Source organism: Callospermophilus lateralis, chromosome 3 (assembly GCF_048772815.1).
Source record: "Callospermophilus lateralis isolate mCalLat2 chromosome 3, mCalLat2.hap1, whole genome shotgun sequence".
Classification (NCBI taxonomy): Eukaryota; Metazoa; Chordata; class Mammalia; order Rodentia; family Sciuridae; genus Callospermophilus; species Callospermophilus lateralis.
In genome coordinates this window covers 169025607-169050926 of record NC_135307.1, presented here as the reverse complement: position 1 = coordinate 169050926, position 25320 = coordinate 169025607, and the positions used below count along the sequence as shown (strand labels likewise).

Below are 25320 nucleotides of genomic sequence, written 5' to 3'. Positions count from 1 at the left end.
TTTCAAAGGGTCAGAGGAACCTCAAAAGTCAAAATAATTGTAACAAAGCTTTAGGAAATACACACTTTGGGCAGGTGACGACAGCAGAAAGTCCACTACAAGATCATCTCAACATCAAGTGGCACAATGGCACACGCCAGCCATCCTAGTGACTGTGAAGATAAGGCAGGAGGATTTCAAGTTCAAGGCCAGCCTTGACAAACTCTGAGACTCTGCCTCAAAATAAAAAATAAAAAGGTCTGGAGGTAGAGTTTCATGGTACAGTGCTTGCATAATATGTGCAAGGCCCCATGCTCCATCCCTAGCACTACACAGAAAAGAGGCTACTGTGTTAACCCAAGTACAGCTGTCACTGGGTGTCTGCTGGCGACTGGTTTCAGTACTAATCCATGGATGCTCAAGTTCCTATATAAATGGCATGGTGTTTGCATATAACATCATGGGTCTGTGTATTTAAATCGTCTCTAGATAACTTATCACAACTAACACAATGTAAATAGTTGTTATACTGAATTGTTTAGGAAATGATGGCAAAAAAAACGTATACATATTCAGTACAGATGCAGTGATTCAATCTGCTGTTCGTTAAATTCACAGATACAGAACTCATGGTCTTTGAAGGCCAATTATCTAAGGACCTTGGCAACTAAGACGATGGAAGTGACAAAGTAGATGAAAGAAGAAGTGATTTCAAAGAAACAGGTGAATACTTGGTGTCAAAGAAAAGAACAAGGATGCCGTCTCCAAAAATCAGTAAGGTAATGGGGTCTGGGATCTGGCTTAGTGGTAGAGTGCTTGTCCAGCATGCATGAGGCCCTGGGTTCAATCTCCAGCACCACCAAAACAACCAACTGACCAAAACCACTAGGAACAGAAAAAGTAACGAAATGGGCATATGAGGCAAATCAAAAAGAGTGTGGATGTGCTGAATCCAAGTGGGTATGGAGGACATCTGAAAAGTGCCCACCAAAGACCACCAGATATTGTGAGAAGAGCTCTATGAAACAACAGCAGGGACAGAGCTTTGTGAATGAAACCCAAAGGTGATAACTGAAACTCTGAGAGTTGGAAACTCTTACTTTGCAGGCACCCCTAGACAAAACTCTTGTCCTCACCTCCATCATCATTAATAAATGTTTTAAAGAAAGTAACATATACACTTTGATGACAATGGCTTAAGGGGGAAAAAAAAAACTCCAGGACACAAAGGAAAAAGAAAACGGAAACAAACACACAAAAATGTTCATGATAGTAGGAACAAGAATACTCTTTTTCTTCCTAATTTTTACAATATACCAAGTTTGGTTCTGTTCCTTTTTTTTTTTTTTCCTTTTAATAGTAAGATAAGGCTTCTTTTACTAGAAAGTAAAAAATAAAGTATTTCTAAAAAAGGAAATGATCCATTGTATGTATTAATGAAAGCTTTTATAGAAATTCACCTAAATAGTGAATTTCACTGCATGTAAAAGCAAATAAATAAAAATAACCTTGACAGAACATTACACGCCATACTGAATACATCCAATTTGGACAAGGTAAAGTATCAGACCCAATATCAATAGGAGTGTCATTTCTTGTAGCTTTTGTATTGGACAACTTGCCAATATCTATTAAAATTTTAAAATTATATACACTGTGCCCAATAATCTTAGCACTAGGTTGTTCTTTCCAAAAAGAACAAAGCTATTGTAATATTGTTTACAAGAGCAAAAAAACACTTAAATACCGAAAGTGTCCATTGAACTTTGGGATAAGGGAGAGGTAGAGGAAAGGAGAAGGAAAAAAGAAGAATGCTCCCTAGCAATGTATAAGTGGTTATATTTACAGATTGCCTGGAAAAGGGTGAAGAACAGTTCTTAAATCACTTTACCCCAGGGTACTCCTGTGTGACCCTGACCAAGGACCCAACAGTAGTAGGCACTGAACAAAGGACTGCATATGATTTTTTTAAAGAGTCAAAAGCATAGGAAAAAAATATGAAAATATTTACCTCCTACCTTGTAATTAATATAAATGGCAAGACTGTGCCTGTTCATTTTCTAGTTTAATCTACTTACATGGAATTTGGCCTAAAGAAGTCCATTACCTTATCATTAACAGTAACCTAGCCAATTCATTATTCCCAGTTTGTGCATTCAGACCATTCCTGACATGTACAATGGGCAAGGTCAAGTACAAAAGGGTTCTGATGATAAAGAGCTGTCAGCATAATTCTATCATGAAACACAGAAATGGGCATTGTGTTTTAGATCCACCTAAATGCTGTGGTACAGACCTGTCCATATGCTCTCCCCGTTACAAGTCGCTGAGCTACATTTCCTTGTGCTGCCGACGTCTAAGCTCAAAGCCCCACAAGAAGTCCTGGTTGGTGGAGTCAAGTCCAAGCTAGAGAAAAGCAAATGACAAATTAAAATTAAAAGTAATCATAGATAGGTACAGTGGCGCACACCTGCAATCCCAGGGGCTCAGGAGGCTGAGACAGGAGGATCCATAGTTCAAAGCCAGCCTCAGCAAGGGCGAGGCACTAAGCAACTCGGTGAGACCTTGTCTCTAAATAAAATACAAAACAGGGCTGGGGATGTGGCTCAGTGGTTGAGCCCTGAGTTCAATCCCCAGTACCCCTCCCCCGCACCCCAAAAAAGTAATCATAAACCTAGGAGACACTCTGCATGAATGGAGTCTATACTCACTCAGCCATGCCCATGCCTAGAACACACTCTATTATTTCTTCACTCTTTTGTTTTGCTTTTTTGAACCCAGGGCATTTTACCACTAAGCCATATCCCCAGACCTTTTTATTTTGAGGCAGAGTTTCACTAAGTTGCTGAGGCTGGCCTCAAACTTGCAATCCTCCTGCCTCTGCCTCCATATTGCTGGATGACAGGTATGTGTCACCGCAGGCTTGAAAATTCTCTTAATAAAATGTTTGAAAAAATTGCTTGCAGGGGCTGGGTTGTGGCTCAGTGACAGAGTGCTCGCCTAGAATGTGCAAGGCGCTTGGTTTGATCCTCAGAACCACATAAAAATAAATAAACAAAATAAAGATAATTGTGTCCAACTACGAATTAAAAAAAAAAAAAAAACTGCTTGCAAAGCTATTACCCAGATAAAGCCAGGCTTTCATTCACTTACGTACATCTACATAAATACCAGTGGTCTCACCAACTTGCCAGGCTGGCCTTGAATTTAGGATCCTCCTGCCTCAGTCTCCCAGTCACCGGGATTACAGGCATGCACCACTGCACTCAACTATTACTTCCTGACTCTTACAGAATGTCTGTCTCTGAGGCACCAGCCCAATTCTAGGCTGGGTCACAAACTGCACTCTCAGTTCCTTAAAAATCAACTCTTGGGCTGGGAATGGTGGCACATACCTATAATCACAGCAGCTCGGGAGGCTGAGGTTAGAGGATATGGAATTCAAAGCCACTCTTAGCAACAGCAAGGCACTAAGCAATTTAGTGAGACTCTGCCTCTAAATAAAATAACAAAATAGGACTGGGGATATGGCTCAATGGTCCGGGTTCCCTGGAGTTTAATCCCCAGTACCAAAAAAAAAAAAATCAACTCTCCAATTGCACAAAATATTTTTAAACAACTGTATTTTAGACACCTGTAAAAAAGCAATTTTGCACTCTGTTGGTCTAATACACTAGCACAGGGCTTTGATTTAAAAGAAAAAGAAATTAAGAGTTTTTTAGTTTAACTAAAAGCCAAACATTTTAATTACATGTCACATGTGCATCATTTCATCTTCACAACAACCCTTGGGAGCTACCAGGTCAACAGTCTGTAGTAAGAAACCTCAGGAATGCAAAACCTCCTGGTCAAGTTTGTGAACTTAAAAACAGAAAGCAACAACGAGTGTAGGAGTCAGAACCCATCAGATGTACAGCAGAGCCCTCACCTATAATTGCTACTCTAGGCTACCTTAAATGCCAATGCAAATATAAACTGAAAGTATTATCTTTATGGGGAAAAAAAATACTCATTAATACATTGGGATAGTACTTCTCAAAAAGCTGAAAACACTATTTCTGAAGCTGAGTTCTCAGCAGGTACACAGATGTTCCTTTTATTATTCATTAAATGATCATGTTTTATACACTCTTGTACCTGTGCATGCATTTCACAACAAAAATAACTCAGAGCCACACTTGGTGGCTGTCTCAGGAACAGCCTGTGCTGCCCCAGTCATGAGCATGGTCCTCCCAAATGAAAAACGATGCCCAAGGCAACCCACAGTTTAGCCAGATTCTCAGTGGAAAATAGCTTACCATTAGCTCTTGGGCGAGTCGGAGCCCAGAGGCCCAGAGGTAAATAAGCACTGAATTGCCAACAGACTTACCCCAGTCCAGCCTTCAGTGAGCCTGTATTTTCTTCTTTTTTTTTCTTTTCCTTCAGAAACTAAACACTAGTCTTTCACTGAACTCATACACACACACAAAGGCTAACTTTCAGCTAAATAAACTATAATAATGTATACTGTTCTTTGAAAAATGCAGGTTGCACAATATATCTAGTATGATCCCACTTTTATTGAAAAGAATAATTATATAGTACATATTTGTGTACACAGGTAAGGGCTGGCAAGGATGCACATCAAGCTGCCTTGAGGTGGGGAAGAGGAGTAGAAGAGATGGTTCAGTTTTTCCAATTTACTTAACACAATTCTGACAAGTTAGAATCTTTCTAATATGTGTACACTTCTTTTGTAAATCCTTTTTTAAAAAAACTAAGACATATTAATTTTTTTAAAAAAAAAAAGGTTCCATGAGGGTAAAATTTCACATTAAAAAAAAAATGTCATTTTAGCTGAAAATCCAGAAAAATTCTGAAAGATCACATATAAATACTTTGACTCCTTAAAGACTTATTTTTGGAAAGTACTTTTCTAGGCTGGTTAGTAAGATGAGTGGAAAGGCTTGGCTTTCTATTCCACTGGACCACACCACAGAATTGGGTCAGAAGTTTTTATACTGCAAAAATGCAAATTCACTTTTGAGAAAGGAATCATTGAGAAAGGAGTTAAGCAGGAAGAACTACTCTACAAACAAAAACAAGACTGGGTTATCAGTGAGTAAGCACCCTTGAACTTATGTCAGAGTACAGGCAGAATGCCCCTCCCTGTGTAGGCTCTACCAAGCTCTGGAAATATGAAAACTTGCCCTTCACACACAAGGCCATAGCACTGACTTCAAAGCCCAGACCCCTGCAACAGGCCAGAGGAACATCACAGGGAGCACAAGGTCGACCACCTGACTTTTCCCCATGAAGGCTATGCTGAACTCACAAGCCACTCTGTTGCTCTATAATTGTGATTTGTAAAAGTGCTTGAAGGTTAAACATCTCCAATTCAAAAATCCAAAATCTGAAGCTTTTTGAATGAAAACTTGATGTCGTGAAACTTATTTAGTGCACAAAATTATTTTAATATAGTGTATAAAACTACATTCAGGAACTGGGGGTGTTGCTCAGTAATACAGCATGCGCAAAACCCTGGGTTTAACCCCTAATATAGGGGGAAAAATTACCTTTGGGCTCTATGTATAAGGCATATATAAAACAAATGAATTCTGTGTATAGACTTGGGTCTCATCACTAAGGTTTTTCACTATGTATATACAAACATTAAAAAAAAAAAATCTGAAACACTTCCTTTTTCATGCATTTAGGATAAGAGATATCCTAACTGAATATGCTGTGGCTTCCAGACTTTAATTTCATAGAGAAAATAAACAAATATCACCAAAAATTTGAGAAGGAAATCATACCAAACTGCCAGCTTTTGTCTTTTACCATGTTATTTAACATCCATGCCTGAGTCTCTCCATCATTTTCTTTAAAAGGGATGTAAAATGTTTCAAAAACAGAAAGGATAGAACCCCAGGGCCCACATCATCAACAGATCAGCATCTCTGAGCTGCCAAATACTTGTTAAATTCAGTAAAGGCCAAAACACCTCCTGATTTACAAAACAAGAACTAAAACTTATCTAATGCAAATTAGAAACACTTCCTGTATATGTCAGAGATACTATTAGAAAACTAGGGCAAACAACACACTACCTATTCTTTATGCTTTTATATTTAGTTTTGTGTGTGTGTGTGTGTGGGTTTTTTTGTTTTGTTTTGTTTTGTTTAAGATTTAAACAACAACAACAACATGGGGCACAGTGGCACATGCTTGTAATACCAGCGACTCCGGGAGGCTGAGACAGAAGGATCAAGTTTGAGATCAACCTCAGTAACTCAGTGAGACCCTGTTTCAAAATAAAAAATAAAGCACCTATGGATTAAATTTCTAGTACCATACAATGAATCAAAATGCATTCTGCTGTCATGTATAACTAATTAGAACAAATTAAAAAGTAAAAAACAAAATTCTAGTACCAATACAAAACACAAGTGTACACTTGGAACTCATGATGCAATTGGCATATTTTTAAGGAAAACTATTTTTTTTAAAAAACCTGAACAAGGCTGGGCTGAGTGGAGCTCTATAAGTGGTAGAGCAGTTGTCTAGCATGCACAAGCCCTGTGTTTCATCCTCAACACTGTAAAAAAGAAAACCTGGACAAGTAACAATAAGTAGAGAAAATTACAAAAGCAAAGAAACAGCCTCAAAAAAAGGATGCATGCTCAGACTAGTCCACAGGTTAGTTATTTCCCAACCTTTCAGGTAAGAAATGGGAAATGGGAAAGCTTCCCAATTTCTTCTGGAAAAAACTGATAAACCGACAAAATATAAGAGAAGGAAACTGAGTTAACCTAATTGCCATTCCTATTTTGTTTGAAAAGAAAAAAATTCTTGACATGAAAAGAATGACATCTGGTTCCAATCTTGATTCCTTTGATTCACTCACGTGTGTGTCTTCTTTTATGAACAGTAAGTGCCTTTTACCCATTTTTTTCAGTAGGTGCTAGAATTTTTCTTGTTCATTTGCAAGAGTTCTAAAGTTAACCCTTTGTTGTATTGCCATTTGTTTATACCACTTAAAACAAAGGTCATTTAAAAAAGTATTTCTGAAGTCAAATCGAATCTCCTTCTGCAATTCCTCCTATCACTTCCACACTTAGGAAGTCACATCCCACTACAAAAATCAGAGAAACAGTCATCGTCATTTGCAGCTAGATGTTTTTGGTCAAAAATCATTTTAAGCGAGGTGCAGGGACGCATGCCTATAATTTGGGAGGATGAGACAGGGGGATCATAACCTTGAGGCCAGTGTCAACAACATACTGAGAACCTAAGTGACATAGCAAGATACTGTTACAAAATGTAAAAAGGACTGGGGATATGGTTCAGTGGTTAAGCATCCTTGTGTTCAATCCTCAGTACCCCCCAAAATTTTAACATTTAACATCCATCCCTCTAAAAGTACACATCAAACAAAAATAATTGTTTTATGAAAATCACTAGTATAACTGTACTCACTTTAGTTATAGAATAAGTAAATGTCCAGCCTTTAAGAACTACCTAAATAAATTATGACATCTGGGTAATCTGGGTATTTTATGATAAAATACTATAAAGTCATTCTGTAATACACTATCTAATGACATAGGAAAACAGTCCATCTGTTACTAAGTGGGGAAGGTAGAGCAGATCATTTCCACTTTTATAAAAACCACCCTTGGTCAATAAGTCAGGCAGAGCGGACACTTACCTATGTATCGACTGTGACAGATTATATCTAAGTATTGACTTCCAAGGGTGTCAGATGGCAGGTAATGTCCTCTTTATGCTGTTCTGCTTTTGTGTTACTAATGAACATGCATTATATTTGTGATTTTTCAAGTTTAAAATTCATAAATACATATATAAAACAAGTCACTAAAAATAATTGTGCTCAAAGTTTAAGTTGACACAACTAAGTATCTTCAAAAAAATTTAAAGATGTCTTTACTTAGCATGTTTAATCCCATGTTTAAAATGGGATATTAAACTTTCAATTCTAGGAAAACAAGGGAAGGGGAGAGAGGAGAAAATGGAGGCTCTGCCAATTCTAATTATGTGAAGGGTCTAAGAAGTAATGCCCCAATTTTGCCAGGTACTGTGGCACACACCTATAATCTCAGTGGTTTAGGAGGCTGAGGCAGGAGGATTACAAATTCAAAGCCAGCCGTGCAATATAGCAAAGCCCTCGGCAATTAGTGAAACCCTGTCTCAAAATAAGCAGGGTTGGGGATATGGCTCAGTAGTCAAGCACCTCTGGGTTCAATCCCAGGTATTAAAAAAAAAAAAAAAAAAAAAGGAGGAGGAGGAGGAAGAAAAGAAGGAGAAGAAAAAATTTTCCCAATTTACAGCCTGGCAAAAATATCAAAAGTAAAAACACAGTCCAATGGCAATTACCAGAGGTAATAAGTCAAACTCAATAACACAAACGGTTTGGCTTTTCCCTTAATCAACTGTGCCTCTGCATATGAACTAGCGCTCCAACTCTGCTACAAAGGCTATTTTATGTGAACTATCCGCAAAACTTCCTAAAACCTTTTCTAAAATGTCTTGGAGTGTTGACCACAGTGACTTGGGGTCAGAATTTTGAACTCAGAACTAGGAAGACCTGGAAATGGTTTTGCCCGAGTGCAGGGGAAGGCTGCTCTCCCCAGCTGTGCCCCCATGTCCAACCCAGCACCATGCCCAAAGACTGTGACAGCACAGATGGGTAAAGGGATAAACACCAAGCCCAGAATCTGGCAGCCCCTCCCTCCAAGGACAGTGGAGGGCACAGACAGGAAGGACTCACCCAGCTGGAGGCAGCTCTAGAAACAGAACCCAGACCGATCTCATTTCTCATCAGAAACTGTCTGGAGGAAAATGCCATGGTGTGCACAGAGGGCGCTGAGCCCCACGCCCCGCCATACCAGATGCCAGGCAAGCTGCAAACAAAGTTAATTTCTATACACAACCTCAAGGAGTCAGGAAGACGAATGATCCCTAAAACCTAGTTAAGACAAGTGTTTCCAGGGACCTGAAATATAAACGGGGGCTCATTTTTTTTTTAATAACAAGCCTAAAGGATAACATTAAAAAGAGTTATTTACAGCTATCATCTAAGTCTGATGAAAAACTCTTAAATTTTATTTTGTAATTCTAAACTAGAGTAAAACTAAGAAATTAGAGCAAAAAAGTTCCATCAACCCAAAACAAACACTGTATGCACCCCAAGGAACTAAACACCAAAAGTACCCAAACTTAAAACTTGAGCAGAAAAATCTGTAAATAACTCCTTGGCACCTTTTTCTTTTTATCTGGAATACATAATCTCCAGAAGCTCTCGTTTATTGAGACTATGATGCTGAAAAATAATGAAGTTCAAGATTTGCTTTTTTCCCCCCACTGTTCAAAAGTGTTAGCTACCTACTTATATTTTAGTACACAAATTGAAATTGAAATATAAAAATTACTTCAAATAAAATCATGTTCTTAAGGTTTCTATTCAACCTTAAGAAAAATCTTCTGAAACTTTAAGGTTTGAAAAATGAGACTTCTAATTTGAAAATTAAACCCAAGAAAAATGACCTACAAGTAAAATTTATTTCCCCAATGCATCATGAAATAAAATTACAAGACAAAATGGGGAAAGTATTCATAATATTTATTTAAGTGCTAATATCCTTGATACAAAAGAAACTGTTATAAATCACAAGGGAAAAAAATATAAACAGGAGACTAGAAAAACTTATAAAGTAAATGAATAAGCCAAATAAAATAACAAAGGAATCATTAAACAATATTCAAACGCACTAGCTATCAAAAGAATAGCAAAATAAACATGATGATTCTATTTTCTGCCCAAATGGGCAAAAAGTGAAAAAAAAAAAATAGCAGTAATTCACAATATATTAACTTTAATGAATACAGGAGCTATCACATATGTATGTTATGTATGTTTAAGTCTTAAAAATGCAAATGATGTCACTTTTAAAAATTTAAAAAAATTATCAGAAAAGTGAACAGATTTATACACAAGGCTGATCATCATATTATGTCATTCACAGAAAAAAAAAACAGACTCATAAGCTACAGACCCAACAATAAAAGGATTTATCAAGTAAACCACGATGCATTCAGCACAAATGAGCTGTTAAAAAACATGTTTTAAAGAACGATTTAATGTTTCAGTCATGTTCCTAAGACATACTGCTAAGAGGATTAAAAAGCCCCCGTATGATCTGCATTTTGAAACAAATACAGATACACATTATAGGTATATACACTTATAAATACACAAAAAAAATTTTTACTTTCAAATATAACCAGAAATGGTAGAGCGCTTGCCTAGCATATGTGAGACAGTGGGTTCAATCCTCAGCACCACATTAAATAATAAATTAAATAAAAGTTTAAAATATATAGATAAAATGAGGGGAGACGAAAAGAATACTCAATGAGTGAAATAAGCTACTTTCCATGTAATATTTTTACCACAATCCTAAAATTCCTTACTAACTCCAAGATAGGATTGCCAGTCCCACTTTCAGGTATTTTGCTAATCTTAATCTCTGACCAGTAGCTTCAAGTATTTCAACAGTAACACTAACCAATAGCCTCAGTGTTCTCTATATAATAATTCCTAAAAATGCTATGGATTTCCTGCATATTTTTCTCAATCCATTTCCAATTACAAAAAAAGGGCAAAGTACATAAAAAGTTCCTGAGAAATGACACTTTCCAGGGACTCTGTTCTATCTTTGCTCTCTATGTACAACAGAGACAACTCTATACACCCACGGGAAAATCAACTGCAAAAATCATTAAATTTCTCGGAAGAACGTCATCAGTGATCATATTAAGCTGAGATAGTGCACAACCAGAACTCTCTATATATGCGTCACCAAAGATAACACAAGGATCTATAATTAGTAATATGCCTGCACATTTCCATCCCAACTTATGTTCAGTCATCTATGCAAAGGCTTTAAAAGCGGTAAATACCTGGGCATAGCTCAGAGGTGGAGTATTTGCCTAGCATGCACAAGGCCCTAGGTTAGATCCCAGCACCACAAAATGTAAGTGGTAAACACCTGAGCTTTCACTGATTTTCTACAAGGGTTCTCAATCCTGGCTCACGCTGAAATCACCCAAAAGATGTGTAGAAACTCCAAAGAGCAGGCTGAACTCCTAATCAACTGCACCCCGGTCTCAGGGATGACACCCGGTGTCATTTAAAAACTGTCATCCAGTTTTTAAAAGTTCCCCAGATGAGCTGGGGATGCCTGTAATCCCAGCCACTTAGGAGGATGAGGTAGGAGGATCACAATTTAAGACATCAGTCTGGGCAAGACTCTTATCTCAAAATGAAAAAGGGCTGGGGAAGTACCTCAGAGGTAGAGTATGCCTGGATTCAATCCCCAGCACTGCAAAAACAAAACAAAAAGTTCCCCAGATGATCCCAATCTACTAGCAAAGTTGATGAGCACTGCCAGGCTCAGTGGCACAGGCCTTACATAATCCCAGCAGCTGGGGAGCCTGAGGCAGGAGGATGGCAAGTTCAAAGCCAGCCTCAGCAAAAGTGAGGAGCTAAGCAACTCAGTGCGACCCCGTCCCTAAATAAAATAGAAAATAGGGCTGGGGATGTGGCTCCGTGATCAAGTGCCCCTGAGTTCAGTCAATACTAAGAGAAAAAAATCTTGTTGATACTACCCAAACTGATCTACCAATTGAAGGCAGCCACTATAAAAAGCTCATCTGCCTTTTTGGCCAAAATTGACAAATCCTGAAATTCACACAGAAATACACAGGACCCCTAACAGCCAAAAACAATCCTGAAGATAAAAATGACAAAACAAAACTGAAAGACTTACTTTTCCCAATTTCAAAACTTAATACAAAGCTATGGTGATTAAGATAGTGTGGTAATAGAGCATACATAAAAATTGGTATAAAGATAAACTATAGATTGGAGGAAGATAATTCAGAATCTAGAAATAAACCTTAATATGTGATTTTCAACATAGGGGTCAATTCAGTGAGGGAAGAGTAGTCTTTTCTACAAGATGGTGCTGAGGCAACTGTAAAAGAATGTTAAGACAAGGAGGTTGGACCCCCTATGGCACAACATAGTAAAAAAAAAAAAAAAAAGTAACTCAAAATGGATCTTAGAAGTCTAAGGTTTAAATAAATCTATAAAACTCTCAGAAGAAAATGAGGGATAAATCTTTATGACCTTGGGTCAGGTGTGGTTCCTTAGGTATGACACCAAAAGCACAAGCAACAAAAAATAAATGAACTCCATTATTATGTGTAATCACAATGGCCTCATAACAATTTTTTAAAATCAGTTTCAAATGAATAGATAAATGGGACTTTATTAAAAATTTTGTTTCAAAGGGTCTGAGCAAGAAAGTGAGACAACAACCCACAGAAGGGAAGAAAAACATTTGCAAATACAGAGCATTAAGAATTAATATTGAATGGCAATATGTAAATCAATGGTTGTGCAACTGATGTGATTCTGCAATCTGTATATGGGGTAAAAATGGGAGCTCATATCCCACTTGAATCAAAGTGTGAAATATGATATATCAAGAACTATGTAATGTTTTGAACAACCTACAATAAAAATTAATTTAAAAAAATAAAGTGGAACAATGTTATAGAAAAAAAAAAGAATTAATATTTAGCTGGGTGTGGTGGCACATGCCTATAATATATTTAAGATTTCAGGAAGGCACACACCTGTAATTCCAGCAGCTCAAGATAAGGCTGGAGGACAGATCGTAAAGTTCAAGGCTGGCCTCAGCAACTTAGCAAGACCCTGTCTTTAAGTAATAAAAAATAAAATGAAATAAAGAGGGGTAGGAATATAGCTCAGTGATTATGCATCCTTGGGTACAATTCCTAGAACCCCCCCCCCAAAAAAAAGAGCTACAATTTAAATGCTTAATTCTATTAAGAACTCTTATAACCTAACAATTTAAAAAATTTTTTTTAAATGGGCAAAGGATTTCAATAGACATTTCTCCAAACACAGCACACCAATTGGCCGATATGCACATGAAAAGGTGCTCAACCTCATTAATCACTAGGGAAATGGAAATCAAAACCATTGCACACCTGCTAGGATGACTATAATGTAAAGGATAGACAATAATAAGTGTTGGAGAGAATGTGCAGAAATTGGAACTCTCATGTATTATTAATGCCCCAACTTTGGAAAACATTCTGGCAGTTCCTCAAAACGTTAAACATAGAATTATCTTATGATCCAATAATTCCACTTCTAGGCATTTTCCGAGAAAATGAAAACACAACCAAACAAAAATCTGTTTACAAATGTTCATAGTAGCATTATTTTTAAGACCCCAAATGTGAAAATAACGCAAATGCCCACCAACTGATTACTTTATAAACCAAATGTGGCAAGATATTATTAGCAATCATGAGAAAGTACTGACACATGCTACAACATGGGTAAACCTTGAAAACTTTATGCTAAGTGAAAAAGTAAACTGCAAAAGACCCAAGCATGTAAAATTCATTTACGTCCAGATTAGGCAAGTCTATAGAAATAGACGAAATCAGAGGCTGCAAGGGGCTGAGGGAAAGGGCAAAGGAAGTGACTGCAAATAGGTACAGGGCAAAAATGCTCTGAAATTAAAAGTGATTACAAAACTCAAGGAATATGCTGGAAACAACTGAAGTGTATCTTTTAAAGGAGTGAATTTTGCCAGATGCAGCAGTGCACACCTGTAATTCCGGCAACTCAGGAGGCTGAGGCAGGAGAATTCCAAGTTTGAGGCCTGCCTCAACAATTTAGCAAAGCCCTAAGCAATGTGGATCAGGAGGATCTCGAGTTTAAAGCCAGCCTCAGCAAAAGCAAGGTACTAAGCAACTCAGTGAAACCCTGCCTCTAAATAAAATACAAAATAGGGCTGGGGATAAGTGCCCTTGAGTTTAATCTCTGGTACCAAAAAAAAATTAAAAGGAGTTGGCAATGTAGCCCAGTGGTAAAGTGTCCCAGGTTTTACTCCTCAGTACCAAAACAATACATAAAAAATAAAAATAAACAAAGGGGTGGGCAAATTTTGGGTATGCAAATTACCTCAATAGAGCTTTTTTTTCAAAAAGCTTCAGATTATTCTGAACATCAGTAGTACCTCCTGCCTTTCCCACAGAATCTCATGTGGTTACTTATCCATAAGAGTATGACTCAATAACCTTTCTTACTCAAAGGCTTTATTTCAGAGCTGCATATTTCAATCAATTTAGGGTGTCATAACCAAGTTTGTTTTTTCATGAAACAGAACAGAAAACACAGCATATATAGTGATGTGGATGTTTTACAAAACTTTTATATGCATATCAAGATATCTAAAAAAAGATATCTATCTATCTAGACAAATATATATATCAAAGAAAAGTGGGTCAATCAAAACAAAGACTGAAAAATATATTTTAGTAGTTCAGAGACACCTCAAGAAATAAAACAATAAGGTGAGATTTCAGAGCCAAAAATGGAAACTGAAAGAAAGTTAAAGGCTCTGTGGTATATCACCATAAGCAAGCACTAACTAATACCACGAAAACTGAACCTGACCCTGTGTGGTTTTATTTTTGTTTGTTTTGGTACAAGGGCTTGAGCACAGGGGCTCTCAACCACTGAGCCACATCCCCAGCCCTTTTTATTTTTACACTTTTAATTTTAAGACAGGGCCTTACTAAGATACTGAGGCTGGCTTTGAACTTGTGATCCTCCTACCCCAGCCTCCCATGTCACTGAAATTACATTGGGCCTAGTGACCCTATGTGTTTTGACAGATCACCTGCAATAATAAAACAGATTCCCTGCCTAGCCTACCTCCCAGGCTTCTGCAAAGGGCTCAGGGGATCTTCTTGCTCCTACTAAATTCTTGGTCCCTGCAGTGGAGTTTATAGCAGACCCCATAAGGTGCTCAGGAAGGAAGGGTACAAACACACACCCTGCACCAATCACACTGGAAAGTAGTGAGGGAATGCAGGGCTTCAGGATGGGCACCTTGGAATTGCAGAGCAGGTACTCACACTGGGTGGTAGCAGGCAGAAAATGAAATACCTCAAATGCATCTAGGTGGGCTAACCCAGGAGAGAAGGAAGAAAAAGCAAGTGACATTGCTAACATACTCCATTTGTCTTTTGCATGGATAAAGAATAAAAGAAGAGAAACAAGAACCCATAAAACTTCTCTGAGGGAGAGAAAACATTTCCAAAGAATCTCTGAAACAAAAGATGTAAGCAGCTGTACTATACGACAGCATGGGCTAAAAAAATAAAAGCCCTTGGGATGAACCCAAAGAAATATAGAGCTGGACTAATTCCTTCTGGTGAGAAACTTGAGATTATTCTCACATCAGCAGAGAAACACAACTATATGGAGAATTACTACAATAACAGTGACATATTCGACCAAAGATTCCAGAGTGACATATTCGACCAAAGATTCCAGAGTCAATGTCAAGGTGATGGATGGGCTTTGCTCATTAAAACAACCGGTATAGTACTGAGATTTTAATTCAGTGAAAAAGACATCAACAAGATGGCACTTCTTCAATACCATTAAAGATTGTATACAATATCATTTTGATACATAACAAGAATAATGAACCAGGCATGGTGGCACCCACCTGTAAACCCAACAACTCAGGAGGCAGGGGTGGGGTATGACAAGTAAGAGGGCAGTCTCAGCAATTTATCGAGGCCCTCAGGAACTTAGTGAGACCCTATCTCAAAATAAAAAAATAAAAAAGCCTGGGGATATGGCTCAGTGGTTAAAGGGCCCCTTGGGTTTAATTCCCAGTACAAAAAAAAAAAAAAAAAGAACAGAAAACAAGAAAGAAAGAAAGGACTACCATCACAGTTAAATCTGTTCTGCAAGTGTTCTACAATGCACTAATAGAAATAGGAAGGAAAACAGCAATAACAAAATGACCACTTGCCAATATTGTCATGACCTAAGAAATTCAAATCAATCACAAAACAAGAATAACAAAGTCTGATCAGGTGAGTATTGCAGACACAGCGTTATTTCATTTTCTTCCCAAGTACATAAAAAGACTCTATTTCCCAGCCCCCATGAATCTAAGAGTAAAAACACCACTTCCTTGCCTGGCCCATAAAAATTTCTTATGTGCCCAAAATTCCATGGCAAATTTAGAAGCCACGCCTTCTTTCTTTTTCTTTGCAGTGCTGGAGATGAAACCCAGGGCCTTGCACATGCTATACACATCCACTGAGCTATACCCTCAGCCCAAGGTCACAATGTGAAGTCAGTTGTGCTATAAGATAGAAAGGCCCAGATCCCAAAGTCACCATTTACAGAAGCACATAGAGAAATGTGAGCAAGAAATAAGTTTTTATTTTTCCAGGCAAGATTTTTGGCTAGTATTAAGTTCCTGACTGACACAGGCATCTGTTATGAGAGACATACTCTGTAAGCAGTACACTTGCTATATATTTGCCCCATATCAGTTAGGAGGGGATAATCTCATTCTAAATAAAAAATGTTTTTAAAATAAAGGAAATAAACAAAAAATCTACAGACCATATTTTAGGAAAAATCTAAAGAAACTGTCTTTGATCTGCTCATGGGCAAGTCAATATTATCAAGATAGGCCCTGGGTTCAATCTCAGTCCTATCCCCCACCCCCATCCCTCACACACCCACAAAAAGACAATTCTCTGCAAATTAACTCATACATTTAATGAAATTTCCTATTTAAAGTACTCTGAAATCAGGCTGGGGTTATAGCTCAGTTGGTAGAGTGCTTGCCTTGCAAGCACAAGGCCCTGGGTTCAATCCCTAGCACCACAAAAAATAAATAAATTTAGGATTTCAGAATACTTTATTTTAAAACATCAGGGAAAAAAATTGAACATAGGCACCACTAGATTTTAAAGCTTACTATAAGGTAATTAAGATTAAAATAGTTAAGGCCATAGCAAAAGAATAATAATTTTTAAATTATTATTTAAAATCCCACCTCAGAACCACAGATTCAGCATATGATTAAAGGATTATTTCAAGTTAATAAGAATGAATTAGTAAATGGTGATAGGAAAAAATGTAAACAAGAGGAAAATGATCCTTACCTCACAGCACACTCCAGCACAAATATCAGATTAATTATGTCCAAAAAATATTTTTTAAGTTTAGAGAAACTATGGGTAAATATTGATAAAATCTCAGGGTAAAGAAGGCATAGGAAAGAAAAAAGACTGACAGATTTGGATTCAAAGCTTACCACTTACCAAAAATATCTGTGCCTTAGGACCAGGGAAAAAAGCGCGCTTTTTTTTGGAACCAGGAATTGAACCCAGGATGCTTAACATTGAGCCGCACCCCTGGTCCATTTTTTTTTTTTTTTTTTTTAAGAAACAAGTTCTCCCTAAGTTGCTTAAGGCCTTGCTAAAATGCTGAGGCTGGGTTTGAAGTAGCAAAACTACCTCAACCTCCTGAGCCACTAGGATTACAGGTGTGCACCACTGCACCTGTCTAAAAATGCAAACCTTAATGGCATATTCCTCAAGTAGGATGGAGGCAAGGATCAAACACAACCTATTTAGATGCAACAACTTTACTCAAAGATCAAGGAGCAAAAATGCCTCATATTGAAACAAGCACTGATGTTTCTGGAATAGAAGAGAAAGTCACATTAATTTTAGATAAAACAAAGGCTTAAGAGAAGCATCATGCTTGTTATATTTCCAAACATTTCCAAATATTCACATATTCCCCCACACCATACATTTGTAGAATATTTTGTGAAGCAATGTCTTAAAATATAAAGAGCTCTTGGTAACAAAAATGTATGAACTCAACAAAAAAATGTCAGCACTGATCACATCTATCTTTCTGTGAAGCAGGGATCAGCAAATCTTTCCTTATAAAGGGCCAGATAGCACATATTTTCAGCTTATCAATTATGTGGTCTCTTTAAGGAACATGGCTGTGTTTCAACAAAACCTTCTGAAAACAGGGAATCAGAATTCTCATCACCTGTTAGAAATGCAAATTTTCGGGCCCCACCCCAAACCCTCTGCATAAGAAATTCTCCAATATGAAATCTACCATGTTAGACAAGGAAAAGTTTTAGTAAACCAGGATCCAGATGATTTGCTTTGGAGGCAGAAAAAAATTTTAGCCAGGGCAAAAAAGAAGACAATGAAATCGAACCAAGTTTGAAGCTGAAATCCCAACTCAAGCAAAATGGCATGTTCTCGGCCAAGCTGTGCTTTCAGAGTCTGAACCAGGGTGGAGAAGACTGTCCTCAGAGCCATAAAAACAATATCTCTATAATGAAATGACAATTCAGCTGGCTGCAGAGGTGCAGGCCAGTAATCCCAGAGACTTGGGAAGCTGAGGCAGAAGGATTGCAAGTTTGAGACTAACCTCAGCAACTTAGCAAGACCCCAAAGATTTAGCAAGGCCCAGTCTTAAAATAAAACATACAAACTGGGTGTTGTAGAACATGAATAGTAACTCAGGAGGCTGAGGCAGTAGGATCACAAGTTCAAAACCAGCTTCAGCAATTCAGTGAGGACCTCCACAACTTAGTGAGACTATCTCAAAATAAAAAACAAAAAGGGCTAGAAACGTGAACCCAGTGCCAAAAAACAAAAACAGAAAAAAAGGCTGGGGATGTGGCTCAACGGTTAAGCAACTCTGGGTTCATTCCCTGGTAGGAGGGGAAAAAAAGGAAATGATGGTCCAGAATGAAAATACTTATTCAAGTCAAGCAGAGTAGCACATGCCTGTAGTCCCATCAATTCGGGAGGCTGAGGAAGGAGGAAATTAAGTTCAAGGCCAACCTCAACAATTTAGCAAGACCCTTTCTCAAAATTAAAAAATTAAAAAGAAAATGGGAATGCAGATTAGTGGTAAAGCACCCCTGGGTTCAATCCCTAGTACAAGAAAAAAATAATCAAATTTAACTGAGTAAATGAAGCTGGAGACTTGTACATATTTTCTTGAGCAAAGGAAGCCCACATAAAAAGAAAAAAGTTGAGTACTGAGACTGGGCATGGAGAGGTCCTACAGGGATTCCTACAGGAACAAATAAGAGAATTAATAGGGGTCACAGCTGGAGTACATAAAGAAAAACAATACAGTGAGAAACAAACCCCAAGCAGTCTAGAAACAGAAGCAGGAGAAGGACCCTGTTTACCTTAAGCCTTAGCCTCCTCCCAGTGCATCCTCCACCCTTCCCTGAAGTTTCCTAAAATGCACATCTGACACGTCACCCAAGTCCTTGAAAAACATCCTGGAACACAGCAGTACAGCGTGATGAAAGTCTAACTTTTGTGTTTGGCAGTCAATCTGGGGTCAAACCTGACCCTGCTGCTCAGCAGCACTACGACCTTGGGCAAGGCAATGTCATTCCTCCAAACATCCTCAGCATCCTCAGCTGCAAGATGGGAATAGTTAATATCTATCCCAGAGGGCTGCTGTAATTAAATGATGATTAAAGAACACAGGAGGTGGGGCTGGGGATGTGGCTCAAGCGGTAGCGCGCTCGCCTGGCGTGCGTGCGGCCCGGGTTCGATCCTCAGCACCACATACAAAACAGAGATGTTGTGTCCGCCGATAACTAAAAAATAAATATTAAAAAATTCTCTCTCTCTCTCTCCCCCTCTCTCACTCTCTCTTTAAAAAAAAAAAAAAAACACAGGAGGTGATGGGCAGAGCACCCAGCACCTAAATAACACTGGCTTCTCTGACCTCTTCTACACCAAAAGGAATCTAGGAATCCAGCATTTCAGACAATATCTGGGAATAGCACTCATATCATTGAGGGGACCACAGTTTAACAGCAAAACTCAAGACCCAGGAGTTACTTAAGGATATTACCCAGCTCCAGTTCCTTCGTGGATAAAATGCAAACCAGAAACACCCTGCCTGCTATTTGTTAGGGCCAGTAAAACCTCTAGTGTCCAGCATATAATCAATACCCATGGGCACCAGCATTACTTCACTGGCCCTATCACAGAGGCTGTCTCATCTTTCTAGGGAGCTCTCTATTGCTTGGAGAGGCTACTACAGAGAAGTGCCTATTATTAAATTGCAGTAGTATTTAACTTAGAAGACAGGGTGACACAAGTTCTGTAAATTTCCCATACATAGAATAAAGATGGCTGTCTTGAAGGGTGACCTTCATCAGGTACTCAAAGAGATACCCACAGGCAATTGATACAAGGGAGCTTGGTCATCAGCTGCTTTGGGCAAAACCTATGGAAAGAACCTATGAGTGAAGAAGGCTTTCCTGACCATGGACAAAAGAACGTCACTGTCCATGGAGTGAACTTCCCTACAGGACCTTAAAAGCTGCCTCGACCTGAGTCAGAAGAGAGAATTAAGACAAAGGACAGGGCTGGGGATGTGGCTCAACTGGTAGCGCACTCGCCTAGCATGTGTAAGGCACTGAGTTCAATTCTCAGTACCACGTCAAAATAAAGATATTATGTCTACCTAAAACTAAAAAATAAATATTTTTTTTAAAAAAAGAAAAAAAAAAGACAAAGGACAATGAAAAGTTCCCTAGAAGACTGACATTTCCAGTGAGGAGGAAATCTCAGAAACATCATTTCCTCACTCAGATCAGCATCACAACATAACATGCCCTGCACCTGCTCCTCAGGCAACTAGGTTAATGGCCACTTTTTGTTCAGGTGCTCAGACCAGGAACCTTCCCTTGCACCTGGTTCATCAGCAAATCTCCCTTAGCCCCACCTCAGAATCCTGCCTCTTCTCACTGCCTCCCTTCCCCCCCACCATCATGCTGATCTGATTCACGGCCCTCAGCTCTGCCCTACTTTTGGTCTCTCCTCACACACTTAGGTCCACAGTGTCCTTGTTAAAACCTAAATCAGGGCTGGGTGTACAGCCCAGTGGTAGAGCACATGCTTAGAACTCACAAGAGCCTGGGTTCCATCCCCACACAAAATACACACACACACACACACACACACACTCTAAATCAGGCCAGAGACCTCTTTTATTCAAAACTCTCCAGTGGCTTCCACTCCCTTCAGAGTAAGCCTATAGGCCTTAGTATGGTCCACATGACTTTATATAATCTGACCTCAAAACCAAATTTTCTCCTCCTCCTGCCTCTGGACCTTTACATCTGCTGTGTCTTCCATTTAGATTCCCCCCGATAGCCACAAGCCTTATTTCCTACATATCTTTAGTCAAAGATAACTCAAGATGTCTTCTATGCGGGCTGGAGATTTGGCTCAAGCGGTAGCGCGCTCGCCTGGCATGCGTGCGGCCCGGGTTCGATCCTCAGCACCACATACAGACAAAGATGTTGTGTCCGCCAAATACTAAAAAATAAATAAATAAATAAAAAAAGATGTCTTCTATGAACCGAGTTTCTCCTCACCCAAAATTCACATGTTGATGCCCTATCCCTCACAGTGTGACTATATTTGAACACAGGGTCTTGAGGACATAATTAAGGTTAAATGAGGTCTTAAAGGGGAGTTGTATGGCTAATATAAGATTGATGACTGAACCCAGGCCCTCACCCAGGCTAGGCAAGTGCTCTAGCACTGAGTGACATCCCCAGGGTTTTTGTTTGTTTGTTTGTTATGGGTTTTTTGTTTGGGGGGGTTTTTGAGACAGGGTATCATTAAGTTGTCCAGAACTGGCATTGAACTTGTGATCCTCCTACTCAGCTTCCCCAGTAGCTGGTATTTCAGGTGCACTTCACCAAGCCTGGCTAGATTTGGTAGATTTATACAAAGAACAAAGAGAGAGATGGTACCAAGAAAAGGCCATGTGAGGACTCAATGAGAAGGCAGCTGCCTACAAGCCAGGAAAAGAACCCTCACCAGAAACCAACCTTAACCTTGGACTTTCCTCAACCTTTGAAACTTCCAAAAGTTTCAGTTCGTACCCCAGCACAAGTGGGTATTAAACCCACAAGTCTGCCAGATTCTTCTACAAAGCCTGGAGTCCTGCGCCTGCTTCCCCACTGAAGTCCAAGCTCCATGTGCCCCAGGAATCTCCCCACAGCATCTGACCACCAAGAACACTACCCTGCACAAAGCAGGCAGTGCAAGATATTAAATGTGTGGAAGGCTGGGTGTAGGGGCATGTACCTACAGTCCCTGCTACTCAGGAGTCTGAAGCCAGAGGCCTGATTGAGCCCAAGGGTCCAGGGGCAGCCTGGAGAAACAGCAAAACCCTGTCTCAAAAATAAAATAAAAGTGGGAAAGGCACAAGCTGAAAGCAGACCTCAATTAAGGGAGAGCCAACCACCTAGAACCTGTGACAAAATAACAGGCTAGAAATAGCAAAGCCAGGAAGAAAATGAGAAGAGTGCCACAGGGCTCACAAAGGGCTCGTTTAAACCCTGAGGCAGTAATGCACAGGTTAACCTGGAGCAGAAATAAAAGAATAAAAGAAAGCCCAGTCACTCTGGCCCTCTGAGGGGAGAACTACTGGAAGAACAGCAGGATGTGAAAATGAATTAACGAGGTTATCAGGCTTTAAGAACCAACCGACTGCTTTGTTGGAGTTTTATGGGCAAGACCTGGAAACAGGTCAGAGGTGGGCTGTAAGATGTTTAAGTTTAAAAAGCCTAAGAAGATTAAATAAAAATGAGGCTTTCCATTTACAGATACAAAGCACCATATTATTAAAAATTATTACTGCTGACTTTTAATTTCCTAAACCAAAATGAGAAAATTCCTTAAGCTAGCTGGGGTACTATCTAGGGTCCCCAAATGGAGCCCAGGCTTGTCTTTAGAGATGCTGAAAGGAATGGCAAAAGGAACTCAGAATTTCCAATAATCAACAAAGTAGAACTTAGGTTCCTTGACTACAAAAAAGACTGGGTTTTAGTCAAGTGATTTGTTGACTTGACTAAATTAATGGGGAAACCGACAAGTGAATGGAGGTATTAGTGGCAAGCTACAGGATGGGTAACTCATTTCTGCAATGCAAAGTGAACCAGACTTTGCTACCCAAATGAGATGTAGGCAGTGTGGCAAGAAAGCTGGCAAAACCCTCTATAATAGTCTAGGCAAGTAGTTCATAAGCATTTTTCAAACATCTTAACAGATGTTTAATCTTAGTCTAATGTGCCATAGACAGAAAGCTTTAAAAAAAAAAAAATAATAAACTATCTGGCAGGTAAGGTGGTGCACACATGCAATCCTAGCTGAGGCAGGAAGACTGCAAATTTGAGGCCAGCTTTAGCAACTCAACAAAAAGAGCAGGGGTGATAGACCACCCCTACTCAATCTCCAGTATCATGAAAAAACAAAACCAAAAACCAAAACGAAGTCAACAAAAAAAATTCCTGAAATACCTATTTTTTCACAAAATTCATTCTCCCTTCCAAGCAAACAAACCAGAATAAAAATGCCCTAGTATTAAAAGTAAGAAGCTGGTCACCATTTTGGCAAAGGAAGTAGTCTAGAAAACAGATAACTTTCTCACCTAACACTCAGGATATCAGGTGGAACAAATAGCCAGATGGACAAAGCCGCTGTCTTCTTTTAACTAGTAAGTGTGTCATTAGGGCTTCCACTATGCACACCCACAGGTGCCCAAAAGCTATTAAATTCTGGATGAGTGAAGAATGAACAGTAGTACTGCATTCATAAGTGACCCTGATATGGCTAATCTTAAGGCCAGTACAGAATTCTGAATTTTTGAGCTAAAAGGGCCCTTTATAAATCCCACCAGGGTCAAACACTTTCAGGGGTCAAGCAGGCAAAGTCATGTGCAAAGCTGAAAAGGCACTGTAGACAAGCGGAAACCTTGAGGCCAGAGATCAACAGCACTCAAATACAAAAGCACAAAAATAAAAAAGTTCCGGCCACCCCCATTTCTAGCCTTTCTCTTTAGAGAAGAGGAAACTGGCTGAAGGAGGTCACATGGCCAATTAATGACAGCTCAAACCAGGCAGCTTCAGGACTGGTCCCATGTCCTCGCACATCCCAGGCTTTCTCTGGGAACAGAAGACCCAAACGTCAGCAAGGACCGCATCTTCCCCCTCCCATCTCCCAGCACTGCAAAAATAAAACTAACAGCTACTAAAAATGCCCCAGCCCAGAAAACCCTTATGGATAACTTTCTTCCACCTGCAGTTGCCCTCATTTAACCTTTGCCCTGATGATCGATAATTTCCCATCAGTCATGCTTAAAATTCCGCAGCCTGTAGGCCGAGTTCCTATCAGCTACCCATCCAATGGTACATATATAGGGCCAAGCGAAGGAAAATATTCCGCGCCCTTAAAGTAGTCACACTCGAAATGTCAATTTCTCTCGAGAAAGGTGGCAACAAGGGGAACCCGCGACCCCCGGGGAACAGACTAAAGAGAACAATCCTAAAGTCGGTACAGACGCTTCTAAAAATTACTTGGCACCGCCTTTGTAGAAGGAAAGAAAGCAAGAATGTAGAAGGCATCCCCCACCGCTGCCGCCCCTCTACATGGCCCTGAATTCCGGGGGCGCGAGGATGCCCGCGCGCACCACCTGGAGAGGGACCAGCGAAGCGACCCCTGGGCGCGCGAACGCAGCGCCCGAGGGAGGCGGCGACAGCCAGCCGTCCCGAGGGGACCCTACTTGCCTCCCCGCAGCGCGGCCTGAGAGCCGGAGCGCGCGGTGGCTCCCGCGGCAGGCAGGGGTGAGCGCCCCGGAGTCCCGGCCGGGTTCGTCGGGACGACACAGGCGAGGAGCCGCCGAGCATCAAGGGGCGCGGGGCCCTGGTGACCGGAGGGCGCGGGGCCCCGGGAGAAGGGTGGTGTGGGAGGTCGCAGGCCGCGCCGCGGGGCCGGTGACAGCGCGCGGGGGCTGTGCCAGGCCGGCCTCGTGGGCGCACCGGGCAGCTCGGGGCCCGGCCGGCAGGTGCGACCCGCGGGCGGGCGTGGAGCGCACGGCCTGGCTCTCACCTGGCTGCAGCTCCCTGGACTCCGGTCCTGCTGCCGCGCCTCAGCGCCTCAGTGCCTACCACCGCCGCCTCCGGTCCCCGCGTCAGCCGCCTGCAAAATGGCGCCGCGGAGGGGCGGGCCGGGGGCGGGGAGCCGCGCAGCCGCCCGCCCCGCGCCGGCCTGGGGCCCACCTCCCTCCCCGCCCCCGACCCCCGCCCTCCGGCCTGCGGGGAGGGAGGGGCTGACCCCTCGCCCTTGGGAATACTGCCCCCAGCATCCCGGGCCTCGCACCAGCCGCCCCCTTCCTGTTCTTTTTATTCCCCTCCCGGGTACTGAAAGCACCCCCCACCTTCTCGACCCTTCTCGTCACACCTGCTCCTGGGGACCCACCTGGAATGCAGAGTTCTCGCCCTCCAGATGCCCCCTTTTTAATCTACCGCGGGACTGTGAGCC

General features: G+C 40.4%; 1 protein-coding gene across 4 annotated transcripts in view; it reads right to left on the bottom strand.

Moving 5' to 3' along the window:
* The window catches only part of Slc23a2 (solute carrier family 23 member 2), a 113904-nt gene extending 88932 nt beyond the window's left edge, over positions 1-24972 (bottom strand). For 3 of the 4 annotated variants that reach the window (XM_076851567.2, XM_076851569.2, XM_076851570.2), the window contains exons 1-2: positions 24889-24972; positions 2276-2385 (exon numbers count right to left, since the gene is read on the bottom strand). The gene's annotated coding sequence lies outside the window, so the exon portion shown is untranslated. The remainder of the gene's footprint in view (positions 1-2275; positions 2386-24888) is intronic. The other variant, XM_076851568.2, reaches the window with a different exon arrangement.
* Between the last annotated feature and the right edge of the window lie 348 nt (positions 24973-25320).